The following is a 25,351-nucleotide window of genomic DNA, read 5'->3' on the forward strand; positions in this document are numbered from 1 at the left end:
TTGAAAATCAACATAAACAGCCCAGAAAACTCCTTAGCCAGCTCTTTTAAAACTCTTGGATTCAAGTTATCTAGGCCTGATTTAAAAACATCGAACTTTAGTAGCTTCTGTTTAACATTCTCCTGAAACATCCATGGAATGGAAAGTGTGTTACCATATGATATAACTACAAGATGTGTTTTTTCCCAAATACAGAACAGAAATGTATTGAACACTTCTGCCTTTTGTACATTATTATTGATAATTCTACCATCTCCATCTAGTAATCAATTAATACCATTGTTAGGATTCTTTTTGTTCCTGATATACCTTTAAAACTCCTTATTTTCCTTGACTCTGCTGACCACAGATTTCTCCTTGTGTCCCTTTTTGTTTCCCTTATCAATTTTCTATAATTTCTAGCTTCTGATTTATAGTTTTTACTATCAAGTGCCCCTTTATTTCATTTGTTATATCTTATAGCTGCCTTCACTTCCCCTCTAGACCAGGTCACTTCTTTAAATACAGCCTTCTTCCTTGAGTGTGACTTTTGGGGCATCTAGTAAAGTGTTCTTAAACAATTCCCAATTATCATTCACATTTTTGTGGTTAAATTCTTCTTCCCAGATGATCTGGCTTATAATTGTTGTCAGCTTTTTGAAACTGGCCCTTTGAAAGCACCAAGTATATGTATCACTGGTCTGGATTTCATTCCATTTGCACATTATAAAAGTGATCAAGTCAGGATCACATGTATCTAAGTTACCATTAATTTTTAGTTTTGTGATTCGTTCCTCTTTATCTGTCAAGACAAAGTCTAATATAGAATTCCCCCATTTTGGATAATTCTGCTGTTGAAGACTATTTCTCAAAAATCCTCCTGGCCAGGTGGCAGAAGCAATTTATGCAGGAGCCTGGTCTGATGGGGACCACAGCTACATTCCTTTCTTTTTGGCCGAGAATTAAAGTTAGTATCCCACTTCCCACCCCGCTGGGCTTCCGAAATTTTCTTCTACAAATAATCTTCCCATCTTGCATTGCCAGTTGTTGCACATCTGGAGTCCAGACCTCACTGTCACTGACCCAATGCTGCTAGCACTCTCCCTCTCCAACTCAAAATGAAACAAATAGTAATCTTGATCCTAGTGTAACCTGGCTGCCAGGCATTGTCGGCAGCAGCGTGGGCCAGTTCATATAGGAAAGAGTCCCTCTTAAAACTAAAACACACCACCAGCTTGAGACCCACTCAGAATTTCTGAGATCACTAAATACCTTCCCTGGACAGGCTCACCAGTCCCCTCTCGCAAGCACTGAGTCTGTATATGAATCAAGGAAAACTTTACTAGAGGGAAAGGGAACAGAATCAACTTGGAAATAGACAGCAACAATATATCTGTCTCAATCTGTAAATTGGTTCCCTCCCCACTGGTATTAACATTCAATATACAAATGTCTCTTTACCACGTAACCTCCCGCTTCACCACCCACTAAACCCCACTGAGGGTTTGGTGTCAGTGGCTTGTACAGTCCCAGAGTCCCGAGCTGCTTTTGGACAGACTTGTCTGCAGTCCTTTGGGAAGTGCAGTCTGGTTTAACCAATGTACACTCGGTACCCTTGCACAGAGCTCCCATCTCAAGGGCAGCCCTGGCCATTGGAAAAACAAAACAAGGGGAAAAAACCCTTTGCACATTGCTGAAAATCCCCACATCAGGTCACAACATCACTCCCTCAAATACAGCTCAGCCACCCCACCGTTCAAACCTGAGCAGCACTGTGACCCCATGCAACAGGTCACAATGCCACTCCCTCAGATTTTTGGCCAGGCTATCACCTGTCATGAAAGTGGGGTGGGGGGCAAACCTGAATGAGTGAAGCTTCAGTCTAGTGCCTGCCCCCACCCCCATGCTTCTGCCATAACCACCGAACCATGAGATGGCTGGCCACACACACACACACACAAGTCCAGCATGCCTCTCAGGGTGGCACAGCCTCCTCCCTCTGTTCTAGGGGGAAGGAAGAAGATGACTATTGTCTTGTATATCACATGCTCTGTCTACTTTAAGGAAGGTGCCCCCACAATTTCCATAGGGCACCAGAATTCTTCAATCTGGGCCTGCTGCCTGGTGGTCCACCACTGAACCCAGTTAGAGTGATTTCAGCTTTATTTATGGCTAGGTAAGAGTGGCCTTGACAGAGGTCACTCAGCTCTGTGGCGACCTCTTTGCATTTCACCTTGTCAAGATGCCACCTCAGCATCACAAAGTCCTCTACATCTCTAATCATGAAGCCCTCCCAAAAGCCCAGCATCCTCAGGGGAGGGGAGCCAGTAGTACATGAGACCTGTCAGCTGACTCTTTTCCCCGCAGATGCATTCCTTGCCACTAGTTAGGTACCCTTTTACCCCCTTTTTCATCAGCTCCACCTTCCCGACCAGCCCTGAGTTTGCATCTAGTTATGGGGGTTTTTAAACAACTGCTTTGTGGCCATTCTTTCTCCTGTTTACCAACAGAGGGAGGCAGAGAGTTCCTTGCCCTCTGAATCTACAGGCCACAGTAGAAGCAATAATATTGTCTGCTGGAGGAGCACGGAGGGACAGACACCCATTTTCTTTCATTTAAAAGCATTCTGGGAGAGGCACAGACATGGCAGACTGTTGACTTCTAACACAAGAGCAACCTGTGCCAGCTGACACCATGCACTCTGTGTTGGTCCTGTTCTGTGGAGAGAGGATTCCAGGCTCTACTATTGTCAATATTTTCTTTAAATTTTTTACTGCTGAAGAGTGCCAGGATGACTGCGCTACAGAATGCCATCTCCTGTTCCTGGACATTCATTCAACATTGACTCAGGAAGGAAATGCTACTTACTGAATTCCCATCACTAATTTTTCAACAACCTGACATCCTTGGAGGTCTCCTATCCAAATCTTAAACAGCCTACTTGCTACTTAGCTTGCAAGATCGAAGGAGACTAGAGTGCAAAGTGATGCTACTTTACATTTTGCAATGCACTCTGCAAGTGAATCTGTTAGTGTATAGAAATAGATGCTCTCATATTTTAACAGATTATTTTAAACAGCCTTGGTAGTTCATTTCAACCCCAGTCTTTCAATTTACACTGAGCACAGGTCTTCAGACACAGACTTTCATACCTGCTCCGGTAGATCAGATGGGTTTTGCTTTGTTTTGGTCATTATGCAGAGTTTAAGTAAAGGAGTTAGTTACAGACAAGGCACAAAAGGGAGAAGGAGGATACTGGTGAAGAAACTTTACCTCGCTGCACTTTGTAGAGCAGTGGTTTTTCTCCTAGCATCACTTATGGAGAACTCTGTCTAGGTGAAAAACCCCGAGTGCCTTCTCCATTTTCACTCTTTTGATTTCAAACCTCTGTTGATGTCATCGGCAGTTCCCCTTCCTGAGTAAGTTCTGAATCAGACCTGAGGAAGGACACTAGGATTTCACCTTGTTTTCTCGCTCCACAAAAACATTCTCTCAAAATCATTTGTGTCAAGACAGATGCTCCCTGAATCAGAAGTGTGAAAGTTAACTGTCTGCAGTAACTCTTTCAACCTATCCCAGCCTAACCAAATAGTTACATAGAGCTCTGATTTTATGGGTCAAAGCCTCAGTCATTTTCTTCATCAGGTGGGGAGATAAGAAACCAGGACTCGATCCTGCAAGCTCCTAAGCAATCTGGCCTAATCTAGCAAAGCATTTAAGGTTATGGCTTATGCTAAATCTTAATGGCTTGAAGTCCCTGGATAAGAGGCGTTGCTAGATATGTATAAAATATTATATGGACAGCACGCTAGCTTGTGTGTCTGTGTACCACTGCCATCTGCTGGGCAGAATAGCTTGTTTCTGCCCAGTTGCATATAATAAAATAATACATTTATATTGCTTCCTTTTCAAAGATCCCAATGTGCTTTACAAACTCCACAATGTGCAGCACAAACTGAGGTGGAGGGCAGCAGCCAAGGAAACAACCAGCAGGCACCAGCACTATGGTATCAGGGGAAATCTTGCCCACAACTGTACAGCCAAACTCTGCTTTCAGGGATCGTTAGCATCCATGCAGAGCAGACAGAACCCAGATGGGTTTTGTCTGGAAGTCCCAGCACAATAAACTGCAGAGAACCCAGCTTATCATGCAAGGCTGGGACTCTGCTGGGATAGGAATTTGTGGGTCAATAACGTTTAGCTACTGCAAGCCGGATGCTTAGGCCAATAAACTCAACCCGTCCTCCCAGCCTCCACCTCCACAGAGCTGTTCTTATTGCACTCTGGGCAGAAGCATGTGCATCAGGAACAGAGGGCTGCTAGTTCTATTCAATATGTCTGTGGTGTCTGCGGACGCTCCCCCAACGCTGTTCTGCTGCACAATAAGTTTGTGTTTGGTCCTCACTTTGAACAATGGTTTAGACCATTAAATGTCACTGGGTGGAAGTAACATGAATGATGGGTGGGAGAAATACTTCCTAGTGCCAAGAGAAAGGAGGTTGGTAATTATGGAGCCTATGGAGGCTCTTTGTTGTCCTCCTTCAGTTTGGCTGATGAGAATTTATTTCTTTCCTTCCATTCTTTTCTAATGCTCTTCTGCTTGCTCATCTGGTTTGTTGGGAGACAGAGATTAGGAATGGTCTGTGGACCACACCAGAGAACTGCAGTAAGAGGGACTCTGTGGCCTGGTCACAGGGCTGGCCGTCAGGAATTCCTTGAGTTCTAATCCCAGCTCTATCTCTGCGGTTTGGAGCAAGGCGCTTAACCTCTCCGTGTCTCAGAATTTCCAGCTCTAAAACATGGCTCCTAACACCTGCCCTGCTACAGAACATCTGTCTGAGAACCTGCCTCGCCATTACATCAGTCCCTCACAACCCTGCTGCTGATTTTTAAAAGGGCATTAGCACAAAAGCGCCACATACACCAGCATTTACGCCAGAGCCTCAGCTGACTTCTGTGGAGCTATGCTGATTTATGCCCTCTGAGGATTTGTCCCACAATTTTTACATTTCTCGGGAGCAACCTTACTTATGGTGACTGGCTGGTATTTGAGTCTTAACCATTTCTTTACACAGCCAGGAATCTTCCTAACTGCCCCATATCTGATAGCCGCTGGAATGTGTGCAAGGGTCACTCTGCACTGACAGATAACGATACTGAATATATTAATGAGCAATGGACGAGCCAGTCTCTGTACACATTTCATATTGTTAGCTACTGACCTGGTTAGCCCTGTAAATTAGGAATATAGGAGCTGCCAGACTGGATCAGACCTGTGGTCCACCAAGTTTAGTATCCTGTCTCACCTGGTCACTACCAGCTGTCTCAGAGGAGGGTGCAAGAACCCCCCGCCCCATGAAGATCTCATCCTAATCCTTAAGGATTAGGGAAACATGAGGTTTTATCTCCTTTCCAAAACTTTTGTTAACTAACTATTATAAATCAGTATGTTCTTGTTATCCATAGATATGGGTGATCTCCCTTTGACTCATGCTAAATTTTTGGCCTCAATATCCCGTGGCAATGAGTTCCACAGTCTAATTACACACTGTGTGAAAAAGCAAACAAAATGTTAGGATGTATAAGGAATGAGATGGACAACAACCCAGAAAATATTACAATGCCATTATTTAAATCAATCGGACATCTAGGATACCCTGTGCAATACTGGTCACCTCATTTCAAAAAGGAAATTACTGACATCAGGAATCACGGATCCATTTATACTGCTGTAGCTCAGACCAAAAAGTCTTTAAACAGTGATCATGGAAAACATCGTATTTGTTAAAGAAAAGAAACTCACAACATTTTACTCTTTCATCCCTATTGTTTGTTTTGGCAAGACCCTTATTTTGGGTCCATCATCTCACATTCTAAAGGCCGCACATTTGGGTATGAAACAGTCCAAGTCTGAAAGAAAAGAAACACTCACTCAGGGGATGCTAGTGACAGCAGCAAACAGAAAAGGGAAAAAGGTCTCCCACTGCCCATGGGAAAGAAATCCCACAAGCTGTCCAAGGAACTTTTATAGGATGGATCTCTATGCCAGGGGCCAGAAACCTGCGGCACGCGAGCTGATTTTCAGTGGCACTCTCCTGCTGGCCTGGGGTTCTGTCCACTGGCCCCACTCAGCCCACTGCCTGCCTGGGGTTCCGGCCACCAGACCCCTGCCAGCCAGAGTACTGGCTGCCCGCCTCAAGGGCTCCGCTGCCGGCCTGGGGTCCTGGCCGCCAGCTCAGGGCTCAGCTTCTGGCCTTGACCTGGCGCTCTGCAGCACCCCCAACTGTGCCCCACTGGCCCTAGCCTGGGGCAGTGAAAGGTGCATCCAGGGACAAGAGAGGGTGCAGCTCAGCACTCTTACCTTAAAAATTGTTCCAACACCACTGGGATATTTTTGCTGTTCTGATTTGCTGCTTATACCATGCCACATGGAACAGCGATTCCTTTTTCCGCTGTGAGTTGAGGGGTACATTTGACAAAATGCCAGCTCCTAAGAAAGCAAAGTCAGATGTCCATTCATTTCAGCCTTCTTGGACAGACACATTTGGATTTATTCAAAAGAAGGACCATGTTTGTGCTTTCTGTTGTGAAAGTGTTGTTTGTCGCACATCAAGTGGTAGACAACATTTTGAAACGAAGCACAAGAAAACCTTTCTTGACAAGACAGACAAGACTGAATCAATCAAAAAGCCAAGTAGCAAGATATGAGAAGCAGAGCAGTGTTTTTAAATGCTTAAGTGTAAGTAAAAATCAAGCTACAGAAGGAAGTTACAAGATTGCACAGTGCACTACAAAAAACGGATAGCCATTTATAGATGGGGAATATATAAAAGAAATTTTTCTCAGCAGTTCGGAGGTTTTGTTCAATAATTTGCCAAATAAAGATATGATTGTATCTAGAATTAAAGAACTGCCTGTCTCTTCCAGAACAGTTGAGCGACGCATAAGTGAAATGGCAGAAAACATTAACAAAAAGCAGACGACTGCATTAAAAGACACAGCAGTGTTTAGCGTTGCAGCTGATGAGAGTGTGGATATAAATGACATTCCACATTTGGCAGTTGTTGCAAGATATTGTGCTTCTCATGAAATCCAAGAGGAATTTTATTGCCTAAAACCCCTGCATGGCACAACAAAGGGGGAAGATATACTGGAAAGTTTTGTAAACTATTTTGAGGAATGAGGAGTTGACATCAGAAAAATATTGTGTGTGACAACAGATGGTGCTCCTGCCATGGTCGGAAAACACAAGGGATTTATAAAGCTACTTGAACATCAGATTGGCTGCCCGACAGTCAAATTTCACTGTATCATCCATCAAGAAAACCTGCATGGTAAAATTTCTAATTCAGAGCTTAATAATGTGATGAATACAGTGGTGCGAATTGTGAATTTCCTCATTGCTCTATCTGCTTTGACTCACAGTTTCAAGCACTGCTAGAAGAGATGGACAATGCTTATAATGACATTCCACTTCACAGCAACATCCAATGGCTAAGTTGTGGCAAGGTTTTGATGCGCTTTGTAAGCTGTTTTGATTAAATCAAGGCCTTTTTGTCAGAAAAAGCACAAAACTACCCCGAACTGGGTGACAACAAAAGGCTGTGTAAGCTCATGTTTCTAACCGACATCACCGCTCACCTAAACGAACTCAACCTCTGTCTCAAGTGTGCACGGCAAACGGTTCTGGATCTTTATGAAGCCTGGAAGGCATTTGTTGTAAAACTAGCAGTTTTTTCTCAGGATAGTCAAACTTCCACTTTCCACTACTTCCCACACATAAAAGAGCTATCGACACATTGCACTGTCAGTGACAATGAGATTGGAATATACATGCAAGAACTGGAATCAGACTTTTCTGACAGATTTCAAGGTTTCCAGAGATTTGGCCCAGTGCTTTCTTTTCTAATTAAACCTGAAAAGTTCAACGAAAGCAACTTGGATTTGTCTGTATTTCAGTGGATGGGTATTGAAGATTTTGAAATGCAGCTCATCCATTTAAAAAGCTCAGAATTGTGGGCATCGAAGTTTGTGGATCTGCAGAGCGCACTTGAAGTTACCAAGAGAGATCATGGGGCCTCTACTCTGACCTACTGGACGTCCCTGCCAGTGAAATTTAACTGTTTGAAGAAAATTGCGTTTGCAATGCCTTCAGCATTTGGATCCACATACCTGTGTGAACAGGTATTTTCACACATGAAATGTCCTCTGTCCCTCTTGGAGCTGGTTAACAACTCTGTGGTTAACAAGCCTGTGTGCAGCTTAAAGTATCCAAATACATGCCAGACATTGGAAAACTCAGCAAGGAAAAGCAAGTGCAAGGATCACACTGAACTGATAAGATCTGCATTTTAATTTAATTTTAAATGAAGCTTCTTAAACATTTTAAAAGCCTTATTTACTTTACATACAACAATATTTTAGTTATATAAAATAGACTTATAGAGAGAGACCCTTCTAAAAATGTTAAAATGTATTACTGGCACATGAAACCTTAAATTAGAGTGAATGAATGAAGACTTGGCACACCAGTTCTGAAAGGTTGCCGACCCCTGCTCTGTGCCAAACTTTGGATCTCTTATTAACTACTAGGTTTTCCCCAAATTCTTTCTTGAAAATAACGTACTTCAAATGCTCTTCCTATCGTCATCAATCCATGTCTCTTAGTCATTGGAGGCCAGTGGAAAGATGGAGCCAGCTGTAAATGAGGCGCATCAGGGATTTATGGCTTTATTTCTTGCTTTTTTTAATGTCCCATCCAAAATGCTTTGAAAAGCAGGCAGCAAAATTGCCAACATGCTTTAAAACCTCATCTTTCCCCCAGCATCCTCAGCCTCCCCACAGTGATAGTGGCACTGAAGATCTACCTGCTACATAGCAAATACAACATAGAAGACAATGAATGGGGAGGAAGGATGTTCTTTAATCCCAAACAAGTGAGTAGGCGGGACATACCTACCTGAGCCAAACAAAAAATTCCCTATTCACTGTTAGACAAGACCATATAAACAAAAACAAAAAAACAACCCTGGATTCCTCAAGCTAAAGTGAAACTCGGCCCTGAAAAAGTTCATTGCTGTAATTTTAAACATATGGGTTTTTCAGTGAAATTAAAAATGCCGTAGGTCAGGTTCTCTGTCCCCTTTCCCTTAACTAAAGGGCTTACAAAAGCATTAGCTGATACTACTCTATAAAACCAAGACTGGAATTCTCAAATCTAAAATTCAATCAATCAATCAATCTAAAATGTTCATCACTGCTACTGCTAACACTATTACAATCCTTCAAGAGTTGGCTTGTGCACCATCAGTCTGTCCGGGGTTACCACCTGGAGTCCCACCCACTCTTAAGCTACATCTGCGCTGCTGTAAGGTCTCCTGTGTAGCTGCTCTGTGCCGGCAGGAGAGCGCTCTCCCATAATTAAACCACCCCAATGAGCGGCAGTGGCTATGTCAGCAGAAGGCATTGCACTGTCCACACCTGTGTTTCTGGTGGTGAAATTTATGTCACTCAGGGGGGTGTTTTTTTCACACCCCTGACAGACAAAAGTTTTATCAACAAAAGTACTAATGTAGCTATAACTTAGTTGGTAAAGTCGTTAGGGCAGAAGACACCTTTTTGGTTTGTATGTATGTGTGCACACAGAGCATAGCGCAATAGGGTCCTGATCCCTGAATAAGGCCTTCAGGCACTCTTGCAATGCAAATAACTATACGGTGCTCTTTCTCAAGCATATCGTTATCATAATTAATGAGGACAAATTTTGGAAGGATATTAAACCTCATGCTTCAGGACTTAAGCCAATCTCTAATGATTAAGGATTGGGGGAGAAAACATTCAGTTGCCTACCAACCAGAGAACCATATCCAAGAACCTATCTCTGCATCGCAAATGGTGCACTTTTAACAAAGCCCCATCGATCTGGACTTGCTGTCTGTTTGGGTTGTTTATTTTTTAAAAAGAATCTCCAGACCATTTTTCATCTGATCAATAAACCAGATCGCTGCTGTTTACACAAATGCAGATACAGAAACATTACACTAAACCCACCTTCAATGGGTGCTGTCCGGTTGGCAATTAGCCTGATTTGCAATCACTGACATTAAAGAATGCACACGTTAAACCAGATTTTTTATATCTTTCAGAACACCTGGAAGGAATCTGAGCTAACCAAACCAAGCACCGTGAGGTGTGACTACTATATCTAATATATTGCATTTTGAATCTTGACATTAAGTGACAGTGGTTAGGATCACTTAGTAACTACAATGTGAGAGGCAGATACAGCTGAGTTCTTGAACTGAGTCAGCTTCTGCTAGCCAGTGCCAGAGACAAGTTACTGGACTAGATGGACCTCATTTCTGACCCAGTTGGGTAAGTCCCACATTCCAGTGTCTGACAAGGAGAAAAATCAGAGCCAAAATAAAAAAACTCCAGGTGTATTCTTGTGCCCAGTATTTTGCAGTAGCAGATGAGAAATGTTCCGTTCTTGGTTCACCCATTCCATGGCGCTGTGACACTGGGAAACATCTTTGTTGAAGAACCTAAAGCCTTAGAGCACTGGTGCTCAACACGGTGCCCATGGGTGCCATGGCACCCGCCAGGGCATTTTTGTGCATCTGCTTAGTGCCCAGCAGGAGAGAGACGCCACAGCACTGCACCTGCCAGGGACAGAGAACTCCAGGGCTGCAGGCACCAGCATTCTCTGTCCCAGGCAGGCGTGGGGCTGCGGCTTCTCTCCGGCTTCTCCGGGGCTGCAGACTGCAGGCGCCAGTGTTCTCTGTCCCCGACAAGGGCGGGGCCACAGCTTCTCTCCGGCAGAGAAATCATGGTCTCACGCCTGCCGGGGACAGAGATTTCTGGGGCTGCAGGCTGTGGGCGCCAGTGTTCTCGGTGTCCGGCAGGCGCGGGGCTGCGGCTTCTCTCCGGCTTCTCCGGGGCTGCAGGCTGTGGGTGCTGGTGTTCTCGGTCCCTGGCAGGCGCAGGGCCGCGGCTTAAGCCAGAGAGTAACCGCGGCCCTGCGCCTGCCAGGTACAGAGAACTCCAAGGCTGCAGGCTTCATTCTATGTTAAAGTAAGAATAATAAATATATTTGGATCAGCAGTTCAACAATGTTTTATTTTTTAAAATAAATAAGATGAAAACTGTTTATGATATTTATTTTGTAAAACCTGCTTAATTTTTCTCACAGGTAGATAAAAAGGAGCAAATTCACATGGTAAGGTGAAAGAGTAATTGCTGAATAATTTAATTAATACCTTTTATATGTAAAATTACCCTTTTTATCTTATGGATTCATATATTATATAATATTAAATATGATGTTTTTCGTATTATTTAACGTACAAATACAAAAGAAGCCTTGAAAAATTGTTGGCGCCCGTCACACTTTTCTGAAAACATGAATGTGCTACTGGCCACAAAAAGGTTGGGGACCACCGCCTTAGAGGATTGCCTTTCGCTTGGAGCACTGCATGTTTATTACTGTCAGCTGCTAGGCTGAACATCAGAATCTCTTCATGGGGACACTGGGTGGTTTCTAGGCTACCAGGTGTGATCATTTTATGGCAGCAGGGTCTTTTGTGGGCCACCAGAGAAATGATGGTAACATTCCAGCTCTTGAAAGCTAGTTTTGGAATGTGGAGGTGTGTGTGTAAGGGACTTGGGGAGGTAATCCAGGCTGTTCACAATTGACCTTTTCACATAGAGTTAAACAGGCTTCTTCCCCTGGAGTCTTTATCCCTGTCTGGGCTGCACTTGGTAGCAGGCAGGGCCGGCTTTAGGCCTATTCCACTAATTCCCCCGAATTGGGCCCAGCGCTTAAGAGGGCCCCGTGCTCAGTGAGAATCCCTACCCTGGCTAGAGGCGCCTTTTTAATTTTTACCTACCTGGCAGCGCATCGAGTCTTCAGCGGCATGTCCTTCACTCGCTCCGGGTCTTCGGTGGCACTTCAGCGGTGGGTCCTTCAGTGCCACCGAAGACCTGGAGTGAATGGAGGACCCACCGCCGAAGTGCCACAGAAGACTTGGAGCACCGCCCGGTGAGTACAAGACCCATGTGTTTTTTTACGTGTGTTTTTTCTTTTCTTTTCTTTTTTTTAAAGTCATCCCTGCCGGGGCCCCGTTAAAACTGTTTGAATTGGGCCACGCACTTCCTAAAGCCAGCCCTGGTAGCAGGGAAGGAGATAAACAGGCAATGTCACTTTAGATCCAGTGCTGCAAGGTACCTGGCACTTCCCAGGTGGATCAGGCTCTTTGCCAGGAACAAATGCTGCCCAGACTTAGAAGGAGAGAGATCTGATAAAGATACACACAGAGGATTAAAGATGAGAGTGGTGCATCCAAACAGAAGCATAAATCATCACAAAGTCACAAAGCTCAGACACCTGGCATCGATGTATTTAAGGAGCTAACTAACATACAGATTAAAATTACATACAGATGAAAATTTTTAATTATAGGCACCTGCAAGATTAAGATTAAAATGGGCCTGCTTCTGTTCCTATTGCAGTCCATTGCAAAAACAACCATCAGCTCTAATGGGATCAGGATTAGCCTCCAGAGACCTGCAGGTGACAAGCTTGTATTATCAAGAAGAAATGTGAGATTGTGACTGATTTAAAGAACCCTGTTAACTGGAGCTGGGGGAAATGAGTTAGGCCTGTGCAGGGCACCTCTGGGAACCATGCATTTATCTTGGCTCTAATCAGACACGAAAGTCCAGAAACCAGTCCTGCTTCCTTCCCATCTACCTCCCCCAACAAACAGAATATGTTATACACAAGTCATTGTTAGTGTCATATACAACTGAAATTATTTTCTTCTATTGACAATGCAGTTGTCATGGTATAATTTAGCATCACAGACTTGGTCTAGCTAATGATGACAAGGCAATACCACAATGGTGCATTAATCCAGGGACAGACAGTTGCATTTGCTAGACTAGATCAAATTGATCCATCAAGACCAGCATCCTGAGCAGAGGTGCCAGATGGCCAATGCTACAATAGAAGATGTAAACCTTATTGCTGCAGCTTGCTGTATTTGCAGTGCTGCACACGGGGGCTGTAGGAGGGACAGGGGAAGTATTTCCTTCCTGATCCCTGTGCAGATTTATAATGATCATTAATTTAGCATGCAAACTGTCACTAATACTACAGGCCCAAACCCTACATTTCCACTCAAAGGCCACATAAAAGGGGCTTGCTCAGCCCCTGGATCAAAAACTTTTCAGAGTTCAAGGCATGATTGGGATCCAGAATTTTGGCCCATTATAAAGATAAGTGGCAGTTGTAAAATTTGGATATGGATGCAGTTCTGATCAGAGGTTTTGAGATAGGCTTATTTCAGAAATATTCAAAATACTATGTACAGCTCCTAGCACAATGGGGAGCAGATTTCAGCTGGGGCCATTGGGCACGCCTTTTATAAAAATAATGATATTTAATACAGTATCTCACACACATGAAATTCCTTTCATGCAAGTACAGCATATTACCTACACTAATTAATTAAACCTTGTGCTGTATATTTGAGTAGCTGGGACAAAGAATCCAGAGCTCCTGATGGCCCGGTGTTTAGTGCCCTAACCACTGATCTTTGCCTTCCTTCCCCCTAAACAATTACATGTTAAAATAATACAGAAAACTCAGGACTTGTTGGAGGACAAGTGGAGGAGGTACTTTAAACACATTCAGTAAAATAATTCTTTGGGGACATCTGACCCAGCAGCACTGACAGGTATAGATACAGTAGGGACACTTGCCAAAGATGCAGTAGGGCCAGTTCCTCATCTGGTGTAAATCAGTGAAGCTCCTTTGACTTCAGTGGAACTATATCCATTTACCCCAGCTAAGGAATCACAGTCCATTGGCTTGCAGTTGCCTGTGTTAGTCCTCCAGAAAACAGCAGCACTTTGTAGTAGCAACTTGATGTGTTTGCGTCTACTGAAAAAATACAGATGCATCAGAAGAGCTCATCTGTCTGACCTGTTCTCAGCTTCAGCTCACCCAGCCTCAGCTGCTGCAGGAGGCAGAGTTAGCTAAACTCCCTCTGAGAAAGGGCAATGGGCTTTCATGGGAAATGTTCTACAATGTCAGGGACTATATCACACTTCACCTCTAGCCTGCTTCACCAGGTTTCACATGTTATTTGCACAGGAGGGGAGAAAGAAAGTAAATGGAAGTGCTGAGCATAGGTTTCCATCCATCTGCAGCAGAAATTGTGTTTCTAATTCTTCAGCTCCCCTTTGGTTCTGCTGAGTTTGCAGATTACAGCCAAGCACTGCTCTTTCCTAAAGCCCCCAGCCCTCATGCTTCCATTACCCCAGCACCCAGTACTTCTGCTTAAAAACATTTGGGGTCAGACTGAAATCTGACCCTTTTTTGCTGCTCGGGTCCATTAAGGACCCTACACCGACGACAGGTTGTGCTCACACCTCCGGAATACAGTGGCCTCCTCTAATAAAAAATGGCAATTTAAGAACAATAGCAACAGTAGCTACCTAACTGTGAAGCCTTTGCTTGTGTCCTGTGCCTTTACACTCCTAAGAACTCTATTTATGTAAAGTCAAATGGTTCTCAGCACTGCTGCAGCCTGTGACACACCCACACCCCACATGGAGACTTTACTGTTGTTTTCCTGTCTCTGAAATAAAACCATTGTAGGTTGCATCTTAGATCCAGAACAAGCCCGTTCCTACGTGAGCCTGAGCATATGTTTACACAGCAAAAGCTGTGTAGGTGCCAGCCTACCCAAGCTAACTTGAATCCACTTAGCACAGCTAACAGTAGCAGTAAAGACGGCACAGTGTGGGCTAGCAACCAGAGTCTGTACCCAAGGTCTGTACCAGCCTTGTATAGCCTGCACTGAGCTGTCTTCCCAGCCATTGTTACTCACTAGCTAGGAGAGACTAGCCGATGCACAGTTTTAGTTAGACATTCCCTAGATTGTAATGTAGGACACTTTCAGTGCCACACAACCATTGCTTAGCGCTGTCCCCTATTTCCCTGCAGACACACAGAAACAAGTCTGCAAACCCAATTGGATTCTAACAGCTCGGGAAGAGTTTTCAGTTGGGGGAACTCCCTTTCCTTTTTGGCCTCTCCCCATAGCTACATAACCAACTTCTATGAGAATGTAGGAGCTCCTTGATGATAATGATAAAAGGGAAAAACACAACAAGTACTTACCAGCTCCAAGAGAGGCAAAAACAGCCCCAAACAGCTGCTAAAGGGCCAGCGCTGCTTGACTCTACCAAAGTTAAAGGGACAGCCCCAGAAAGGCATGCTGGGAATAAAATCCTACCAAAGCACAGCCCTGCCCTGCGGTGGGTTAGTAAAGAGCATGAACTCATTAGAAAGGAGATTTCTGGGAGGGAGGAGCTGCTTTGGTGTTGTCTGCTGCAGCTATATCACAATTTATTACAGATTTTTAGTGATAGCACTATTTTGAGGGGCAGGAAGAAGAGCTTGTATCCTCCATAATCCAAGCCCTGACAGACATCCAGAACAAACCTGTCTGCGACTTTTCTTTTTAGACTAGTCTCTTTTCCCTATGTGGAATGGCCCTCTGTTCCCTGGCCAGGACAGCTGACTGCTGAGCAACGTGACTCAGCCTCTACTCCCCACTTCCCTGATCCCATAAACACAGTGATTTCAGTAGGTCCATGTTGGTGCAGGAGCATGGGTCATCTCACACCATGGTCCCACTGGTCCCTGTGATTTAACAAGCAAGGAAAAGACTCCTCCCTAAGGGAGGACACATGGGTGAATTCAACTGTGCAGGGCCTGCTTTTATTGAGCTATTAGGCAAACCCTGCAGTCTACTCAGCCCAAATGCCAACTGTCTGCATGTGGGATAAGGCATGAAGGCTTGAACCAGAAAGAGCTAGTTATACCATGATTTAGTGCAACCACTGATCAGTGCGTGCCACAGGCACCCCTAAGTGCCAATGGCTCTTTAGCTCAAGTGTAGCAGCTTATGCCTTTAGCTCTGAAAATCCTGAGTTCAATGCCTCAGATGTCGGTTTAAGAGGGTGACTGTCACATAAGCTTATCTAGAGAGAACAAAATCAATCTGAGCCTCAGGAAAGATTAATGATTTGGGAATTAGTTGGAATTGAATAAGGGTAGTAAATCTAAAAGCCCCTGCATTGCTCTGATTAGCTCTAAGGCTGTTTGACTTTGGAATAGATGCTTTACTGGTTCCTAATAATTCTTTGCCATCCCAATGCATCTTCCATATAAGGGTCTCAGGGTGCTTCACAACCCAGCTGCCTCCCCCATTAGGCACAGAACTGTAAAAAGGGATTAGGAGAAACTCTAAGCCTCATCCTCCAACCCTAACTGAGCTGAATGGGACTGAAGAAATGATGATGCTCACAAGAAACAAATTGCAGGATCCAGCCCAAATTCTTCAGCCCAGGTCCACCAAGGTATTCAGTCTCCTAATTTCCAATGATTTCAATTAGTTGGGCCTTCTAGCCTAGTTCTGGGAGTGCTGATCACTTGCACACACAGGCTCAGCAGCGCTCATGGCACCAGCCTAGCAGTAAAGCCCTGAGAACACACACTGTAAACTACAAAAGTGACAGCTGTCATAGCTGTCTCCAAACACCATAAAAACTCACTGAGGCCACAGATTTGAAAAAAATCAGCCAGGGGCATTTGGCATAAGTGATCAGCTATTGGCAAATGAGGGCATGGAAAAAGGATGAGGTCCCTAAGAACATGCAGTGAGGGGGCCTTTACAGTTGTAGTAGTTGATTGCTTTTCTAATGTAATTTAGGGCTGGTGAAGGTGATGGCTTGGCAGGCCTCGGGGCTGGCGTCTGGTTTCTTTATCATGAGCAGTGCCATTGCAAGCTTCAAGTTCTCCACCCCACCAATGCGCATCTAGGAATGGAAGTGTAGTTCCAGTTCCATGGCCCATCAATCCTTTACCTCATGTCTGAGCTCCCACAAGAGAGTAAATTAGAGGGTGGTTACAGTAGAACCTTAGAGTTACGAACAACAGAGTTATGAACTGACCAGTCAACCACATGCTTCAGTTAGAATAGGCAGCAGCAGAGACAAAACAAACAAAAACAAAAAACAAATCCAGTACAGTCCAAGGGAAAACAGCATTTTTCGTCTATATAGTAAAATTTCAAAGCTGTATTCCTGAAGTGTTCAGAACTCTGAGGTTCTGGTGTATCTTGATACACACACCAGTAGAAAATACTCAGAGACTGTAAACTCATTTCCTATAGGCCACCAGGAAAACAATCACACGTTAGTGACTTTCAGCAGAGATACATGTCAGATTTGAATTAGTGGCTTAGGCCCAGATCCTCAAAGTTAGTTAGTTAGGCATCTAAATGCTTTTGAGGATTGGGACCCTAGGACGTAATCTGAACTCAGTTTCACTGATATAAATCCAGAATAATTCCATTGAGGTCTATGGAGTTATTCCAGATTTGCACATTCACTGTAACTGAGATCAGAATCTTGCCTTTTGTGTCCCTGTATTGATTTCTAAAACCAACAGGTCTCCACTAGGCAGATGACATCAGCCCCCAGCAGGGATGTGTGCAGCAATTGTAAAAAAACAGGAGCCTGGGAGTGGGCATATGTGACAGTCTGTACTCTTTGTTCCCCTTCTTACAAAACTATGATAAATTTTGTACAAAGTATGCCTTGCGAGCTATCATTTGAAAACTCATAATCTTCTGAACATTATTGTCCCAGTAAAATATTGTATGTACAGTTATAAAATACTACTGTATAAGGCCTTTTCCAAGTCTGGGAAAGCAGCTTCAGACAGGTTTCCCAGAGACAAAAGGCTAACCAAAACCTCAGCCAGGTGTCAACATAATCAAATGAACTATCACCTCGTTAAGTGGTCATTCTTTGGCAGGCAGAAGGATGTGAGTGAGAAATTTACTATGAAACAACTGTGGGGTTCTCCATATAAACAGACTGGCTATTGCCTGAACCCCAGCTGGAGATGATTCTCAAAGAGGACGCGAAGATATAAAAATGCAGAACAGGGGCTCCAAATCACCTATGTCCCCTCATCTCCACTCAAGGCATTAACAATGTTTGAAAGACAAAAGAAGCATCATGGAACTGGGGAAGGGATCCTAGCTGAAAGGTCCTGCAAGACCACTGTAAGCATATATTGAAAAAAACCTTTTCTGCTTTGAATTTACTTAGCTTATTAAGTTTGATATTAGTTTGTGTTTTACCTTTTATTTCTTTGTAACCAATTCTGACTTTTATGCCTCATTACTTGTAATCATTTAAAATCTATCTTTCTGTATTTAATAAACTTGTTTTATTGCTTATCTAAGCCAGTGTGTTTGGACTGGAGTGTTTGAGAACCTCCATTTGAGATAACATGATTTGTGTACATCATTTTCTGTTAATGAAATGATAGACTTTTGATGAGCTTGTATTGTCCAGAAGGAAAGAGCTGAGCAGTACAAGACACATTTCTGGTGACCAGTCTGGGACTGAGAATTTGCTGGGGTTACTCTGCATTATAATTTGAAAGTGCCTGGCTAGAAGTACTCAGAAAGGTCAGCCAGGAGTAATTTACATGCTAGAAGCTGTGTGTGAGCAAGGCTGGCTGTGGTGGCTGTCACAGCAAAGCAGTTTAAAAGGCACTCCAGACTGGCGAAGTGAGGGGACACTTAGGCTCAACCCCTGCTCCATCCCAGGCCCTGCTCCCACTCCACCTCTCCCCCAAGCCCCCACCTCTGCCTGCCTCTTCCTAACCCCACCCCACCTCACCTTATTATGCTACTCCCCCACCTCTTCCTGTCCCTGCTCAGCTGAAAAGCTGATTGCAGTGGGTGGGAGGCACTGGTGGGGAGGGGTAGGAGCTGATCAGTGGGGCTGCCAGCGGGTGGGATGCACTGGGGGAGAAAGGGAGGAGCTGATCCACAGGACTGCCAGTAGGTGCTGAGTACCCACTATTTTTTGGAGCCGGTGCCTATGTTGTCTCCCACCCACTAGACCCCATTCTGCTCCCCAGATCAGGGCTAGAAACCCAGGAGCACTGCCTCCCCACATGCACTCTAACAGGGTGGGAGGGATAGCTCAGTGGTTTGAGCATCGGCCTGCTAAACCCAAGGTTGAGAGTTCAATCCCTGAGGGGGCCATTTAGGGAACTGAGGTAAAAATATGGGGATTGGTCCTTCTTCGAGCAGGGGGTTGGACTAGATGACCCCCTGAGGTCCCTTCCAACCCTGATATTCCATGATTCTATTAGACCTCACTCTTCTCCCAGAGCGAGGGATAGAACCAAGGGTGAGAATGAAAAATTGGTGTGTAATTGGAACATGTCTGGCTTCCACCTTTGGTTCCTGCTCTGCCTTTCTAGGAGCTCATGCCATTTAAGGATTCAAACACAGAGATAACTGTACCCTCACCCTTGTGAAAACCTTGCCCTAAAGCTTCTAAGAGGTACTTAGGTTTTAAAAGATATTTAGGCACCTAAAGATGCAAATAGGTGCCTAGTGGGATTTTTCCTCAGCACCCAGTTAGGCAGATGAGTGCCAAGTCCCTTTTGAAAATCCCCCTAGGTCCCTGGTTCTCTAGGCTCTTCAATATCAAAGTATGTGACCCATAATACATTCATTTAAAGTAAATAATGTAACTGTTAGCAGAAATGGTGAACTGCAACTGATGACTGCTCTAGCCTCATGCCTCCCACTGCAGTCAAGGGGTATAATAATGGCCCCCTTGTACGCTAGCTTTGATACCACTAAGCTGTTGTGATTTTATGACAAACTGGGATGGCCCTGTTGCTTTTGCAAAGTCTGATTGTTAAGGGACTGATCCAAATCCCAAGGAAGTCAATAAGGCACTTTCCATTGATTTCAATGGACTTTGGTTCAGGCCTTAAACGAACAATTGGCAAATTTATACCAAAGAGTTGGCAAACTCTGTTATTTCAAGGTTTCTGCCAGTGGTGACCAGACATGAAGGCACACCTGTGTCTCTTTAGACACTAACTCATCATTACAAATTGTGTTGGTTCTCGCCACCCCTGGAGTGAGGGGCCAGCCCCCAATTCTTGCCTACTGGCTTGCCAATGGCAGCTGCATAATCAATCTGCTGTGATCATCTCCTACAACCAATAACCCAGAGGCCAGTAACTCAACTGGAACATCAGTTGCAGTCATGGGTGACGGGTGAACCCCTGGCTTAGGGAGGCTAACCCCACAGCCCTGCCCCTTCTGCCTGAGGCCCTGTCCCTTCCACGTCCACTGGAGCCCAGCCACCACTGTGGCTACTGGCCCCTGCCCTGCACCACCAGCCCCTGCCCCTGCCATGCTGTGGCTGCTGGTCCCTGCCCCAGGCTAGTGCCCCCAGCCCTCCCCTGGCCCCAAAGAACTGGAGAGCTAGACAGCACAGCCCCAGCCCCCTGGCTCCAGAGGGCCGGCAGCACAGTCCCAGCCTCCCCAGGCTGCGCCACTTGGCCCAACCCCCGACCAGCCAGCCCTGCCACCCCTGAAGGTGCCCCCAGCCGAGCTGCCAGCCTCAGTGCTGAGCAGGCGGCTCAGCCGGAGCGGCCGCAGCCCAGTGCTGGGCAGGTGGCAAGGCCAGAGTGGCCCCAGCACTGGGAGGATGGGTGGTGGTGGCCCTGGGGGCACACTGCAGCCCCCAGCTTGCCTGCCCCAGGGAACAGCAGGCAGGATGGCCCTGGGGGTGCAGCATGTGCAGGGGGCCGTCAAGCTGTTTGGGAACGCAATGCCTTCCCATGCCTATAGTACCTGCCGCCCACGGTCTCAGTCAATGATTCAACCTGGTGCCATAAATAAAATGCTTCTAAAATGAGGAATAGCTAGACCCTGGTTTCTCTGTGCTAAGAGTGTCCCTTCCACAAATTGGGACTAATCTGGAGCCACTGAGGATTTCATGGTTATCACCATGGCTATACACATCTAACTTCCGGTGAGGATAAAATTCAGATCCTCCTGCTCCAAAAGCACAGGCCCCTACTTCTTAGAAAGGAAAATCTCCATGAGCTATTTACATGGGAGGGTGAGAATTGAGCAGTTCTGAGTCTATCCAGTACTTGCGCGCACACACATGCTAAAAGTGGTCCAACCCACAGTTTCTCCCAAATAAATTAATAGCAAAGTGCATTGTGATGGGGCAAGGCCAGATGGCTACAGTAAAGTACTGAGAAACAGGTATGTTAGCCCCAGGCTAAACAAATCCCTAGGACCCTAGTAACCAAATGGCAGTTGCTCCAGGTTAATCAAGGCACCTGGAGCCAATTAAGATCTTTCTAGAAGGCAGTAGAGATAGCTACTTTAATTAGAACACCTGCAGCCAATCAAGGCAGGCTAATCAAGGAACCTGGATTTAAAAAGGAGCTCACTCCAGTCAGGCAGGGAGGAGCCAGAGGAGAAGGAGCGTGTGTGAGGAGCTGGGAGCAAGAAGGCAAGGAGCTGAGAGTGAGAGAGTGTACTGCTGGAGGATTGAGGAGGACAAGCGTTATCAGACACCAGGAGGAAGGTCCTGTGGTGAGGATAAAGAAGGTGTTTGGAGGAGGCCATGGGGAAGTAGCCCAGGGAGTTGTAGCTGTCATGCAGCTGTTACAGGAGGCACTATAGACAGCTGCGATCCACAGGGCCCTGGGCTGGAACCCGGAGTAGAGGGCGGGTCCGGGTTCCTCCCAACTCCTGATCAGACACAGGAGGAGCTGACCCAGACTGTGGGTTCCACAAGAGGGGAAGATCACTGAGGTGAACAAATCTGCCAATAAGCGCAGGACCCACCAAGGAAGAGGAGGAACTTTGTCACAGCATCTAAAAGGGACCTTTGGCTGGATCTCCCTGTCATCACATGGCCTTAATCAACAAATGGATGTAACATGGAAAGTGTTTCCTGCTTGTCAGTCCTGATTACAGAGAGAATCCCATTTTTCATTTCTTCTTGTAGTTAAGGGGAGGTGCAGTGAAGTGCAGGAGGATTTGCTTAGAGCGACCCTGGTGCAGCAATGCTCTGAGTATATGGAAATAGAATGGGTTTGCTAGGCTAGTCCAGCATCCTGCCTCTAGCAGTGGGCAATGCTTCACGTTCCAAGCCAGACAATGTTACAAACCTTCCATGGCAGGGACTGTCTTGGTTCTTCTGTGTCTGTGCAGCGCCTAGTGCAGTAGAGTCCTGGTCCGGGGCTCAAAGACATTACTGCAATACAAATAATATATAATACTCCCTCAAGTGCTCCTAGCCTACTGGGCTGTGCGGTATACAGGGGAAAGGTCTTTCCTGAGCCCTGGGATGATTTGTTTATACCCTGAAACATGAGATTACATTACCCCTTTTGAGAGGCACTGTGACCTAGGGAGCACGCTGACCTCAGCCACCAGGTCCTGAGGTCTGTTCCCAGCTCGATCACAGGCTCATACTGAGGCCTTGATCAGTCCCTTAATAAAGCCGTGTCCACGCTTCTCTATGTCAAAGAGGAGCATAAAGATCACGACTGATCAGGAGCCTTGCGAGAACTAATGCACTAGCCCTTGGGAAATGGTTGGCTCAGCATGTTAGCATCTTAGCACAGAAATGATTACAGTGTGTAGGGTTTGCAGCTTTATTCTGTGTTGCTTCACCCAGAGGTGCCAACTCCGTGGGTGCTCTGGGGCAGGAGCACCCCTAGGGAAAAATTAGCTGAGCACTCACTAGCAGCCAAGCTCGCACCTCCCCCCAGCGCCTCTTGCCTGCCATGAACTGCTCAGGATGCTCGTGGAGGGAGGAGGAGGAGCAGGGATGCAGTGCTCTTGGGGAGTGTGGGGGAAGAGGCAGCGTGGGAGCAGGAGGTTGGGCGAAGGAAGTGGAATGGGGGTGAGGTGAGGGTGGAGCAGAAGTGGGAAGGGGCAGGGGCTTGGGGAAGGGGTGGGGCCTGGGGCAGAAGGATGGTCAAGCACCCGCCAGCTAGAGGGGAAGTCAGCGCCTAAGCTTTCACCCACCCCAAATCAAAATCCAACATTGTCCTAACTAGCAGGGAAGCGAGGATTAGAACAGCATGTTGCCACCTGTGAATTGAGCAAACTTCCTAGTCCAAACATGCTGCAAATTGCTACATACCCCTACTGCCCTCCATGAGCCAGTGCTGCTCCGGGAAGGCCACTTCTCAAGCCATAAGGGCTGTTTAGGTTCCTCCTGCACATTCACTCCTCAGCCTCTCTGCAGATTTGTCCAGCATGGGGACAAAGCTAGGATTGTACAACATGTGTGAATTAATAAACTATTCCCTGCCTGTACCTATGAAACTAAAGAGGAGCTGGAATTACATCCTCGTACAGCTACATGCAAGGATGCAGGCTGAGGATTTTGTTTTCTAAGCATAGACATTGAATGTGATAGTGTAGTGAGGGGGGTCCCCTCCCCCACGCTCCTGAGACAGGGAATAGGCCAGAAACCCTGAGGTCCCGGGCAGAGGCCCGGCCGCCTATCCCCGCCCCCAGGAAGCCAAGGGGCGGGACCAGAAGTTCAAGGCCCCCTCTGCCGGTTCCTGCCCCCAGGAAGTCAGGGGGCGGGACAGGAAGTATAAAAGCCCGGTCCCAGCCCTCAGTTAGAAGAAGGCTGCCGGAGAAGGCAGACGTGGGTGCCTGAGCTCCCGCTGGGCCCGGCTTACCCCACGTCCGGTATCCGGAGGGGTCCTGGCCTGACCTCCCCTGGGGCCAGTACCCAGAGCAGCGGGCCGAGCCTTCGGATGCTCGCCCTGCGGAGGACTGGACCAGACCGCCCAAACCTCAGGACGCTGAGGACTGGACCGGGCCACCTGGACCCTGGTACCCCGAGGACTGGACCGGACCACCCGAACCCCGGGACGGTGAGGACTGGACCGCCCGAACCTCCTGGTACCCCGAGGACTGGACCGGGACCGCCGCGAACCCTGGACCTACTCCGAGGACTGCGACCGGGACCGCACGAACCCGCGATACGCTCGAGGACTGGACTGAACCCCCGGCTGCCGAGCGGCTGAGGAACCTTATGCTTGCGGAACCCCTGGTCGCCCGGGAAGGGCAGTACCGGGAGGGGAGTTTGGGAGAGCCCGGGCGCGCTAACTCCAGCAGGCCGCAGAGGCCCCGAGCGATGGCCGTGTGCATCCGGCCAGATCCACTGACCATCCGGTCAGAGTGGTTTCAGGTGGGAAACGCCCGCTGCTCAACGCGGTCATGTGTTGCGGCCGGATCCCACTGACGCCTTCAGTGCGTGCAGCCGCTACTGATAGGGCCCCGGGCTGGAACGCAGTGGAGTGGGAGGGCCTGCGTTCCCCCTGCCACCCCTTAAGGGTGGGAGACTCCCCCCTTCCTTTACTTAACCTGATCGCCCCCAGTTGTCCCCAGCTCTGCCCTGTCCCAAAGGGCCAGAGCCCCTAAACTGCTTGGTGCTCTGCCCTGTCCCAAAGGGCCAGAGCCCCTAAACTGCTTGGTGCTCTGCCCTGTCCCAAAGGGCCAGAGCCCCTAATCTGTCTATTGCTCTGCCCTGTCCCAAAGGGGCCAGAGCCTCTAACCTGCTTGTTGCTCTCCCCTGCTCCAAAGGGACAGAGCACCTACTCTGTTTGTTCGCCGTCCACCCTACCCAATGGCTCGGACTGCAGACTACATTCGCTCAGCCCCTGCGACCAGGAGCTGAGCGCCGGCCAAGGCCGTTACAGATAGGCACAGTACATTTGAAAGTGATGGCGGTGGGATGCCATCTGGTGAAAAGGCAATGATGATCCTGTGCTCAAATCACATCTCTGTTCATCAAGGTTTCAAGTACCTTTCTACTTGATAGTCTGCATGGGATGAATTGGAAAAGTTTGGCTTATTTTCCACACCATAAGTGTTCAGATCTAGCCAGTATTACAGCATGCTTGTGATAGACATTATGGTTTCATTCATAATTTCATCTAGGTGCCCCAATCAGGATTACAGCCCCCATTGTGCTAGGAGCTGTACAAATACTCATTAAAAGGCAGTCCCAGAGGACACACAGCTACTTAGATATTTGGTTATCATTTGTTCAGTACTCAAAGTCCATTCACCTGCAAAAAAAAAAAACAAAAAAAAAACCACCACACGTGTCAATTTTTTAAACTAGTACCATTTGGTAGAAATGCTCAGTTTACTCAGTGTGTACTCAGAAGCTGCCCTCAGTTTAATAAAATCACCAGAAACAACACACCCTGGATAGTGGAACAAGGCTCACTCTTTTAAACTGGTACCAAGCGAGATCTGGTTATTGCATTCACATTAACACAGGCTCATTGTCTATCATTTTGGCTCTGATATCGACATGGCAATGATGGGTAAACCTGTTAAAACTTCTAAAATATATATATATATATATATATATAAAAATAAATTCCCCTCTCACCCCTATG

General features: G+C 46.4%; 1 pseudogene; it reads left to right on the plus strand.

The window, feature by feature from the left end:
• The window catches only part of LOC116829574 (uncharacterized), a 169,919-nt pseudogene that overhangs the window by 68,259 nt on the left and 76,309 nt on the right, over positions 1 to 25,351 (plus strand).

The sequence above is a fragment of the Chelonoidis abingdonii genome, chromosome 5, assembly GCF_003597395.2.
Source record: "Chelonoidis abingdonii isolate Lonesome George chromosome 5, CheloAbing_2.0, whole genome shotgun sequence".
Taxonomy (NCBI): domain Eukaryota; kingdom Metazoa; phylum Chordata; order Testudines; family Testudinidae; genus Chelonoidis; species Chelonoidis abingdonii.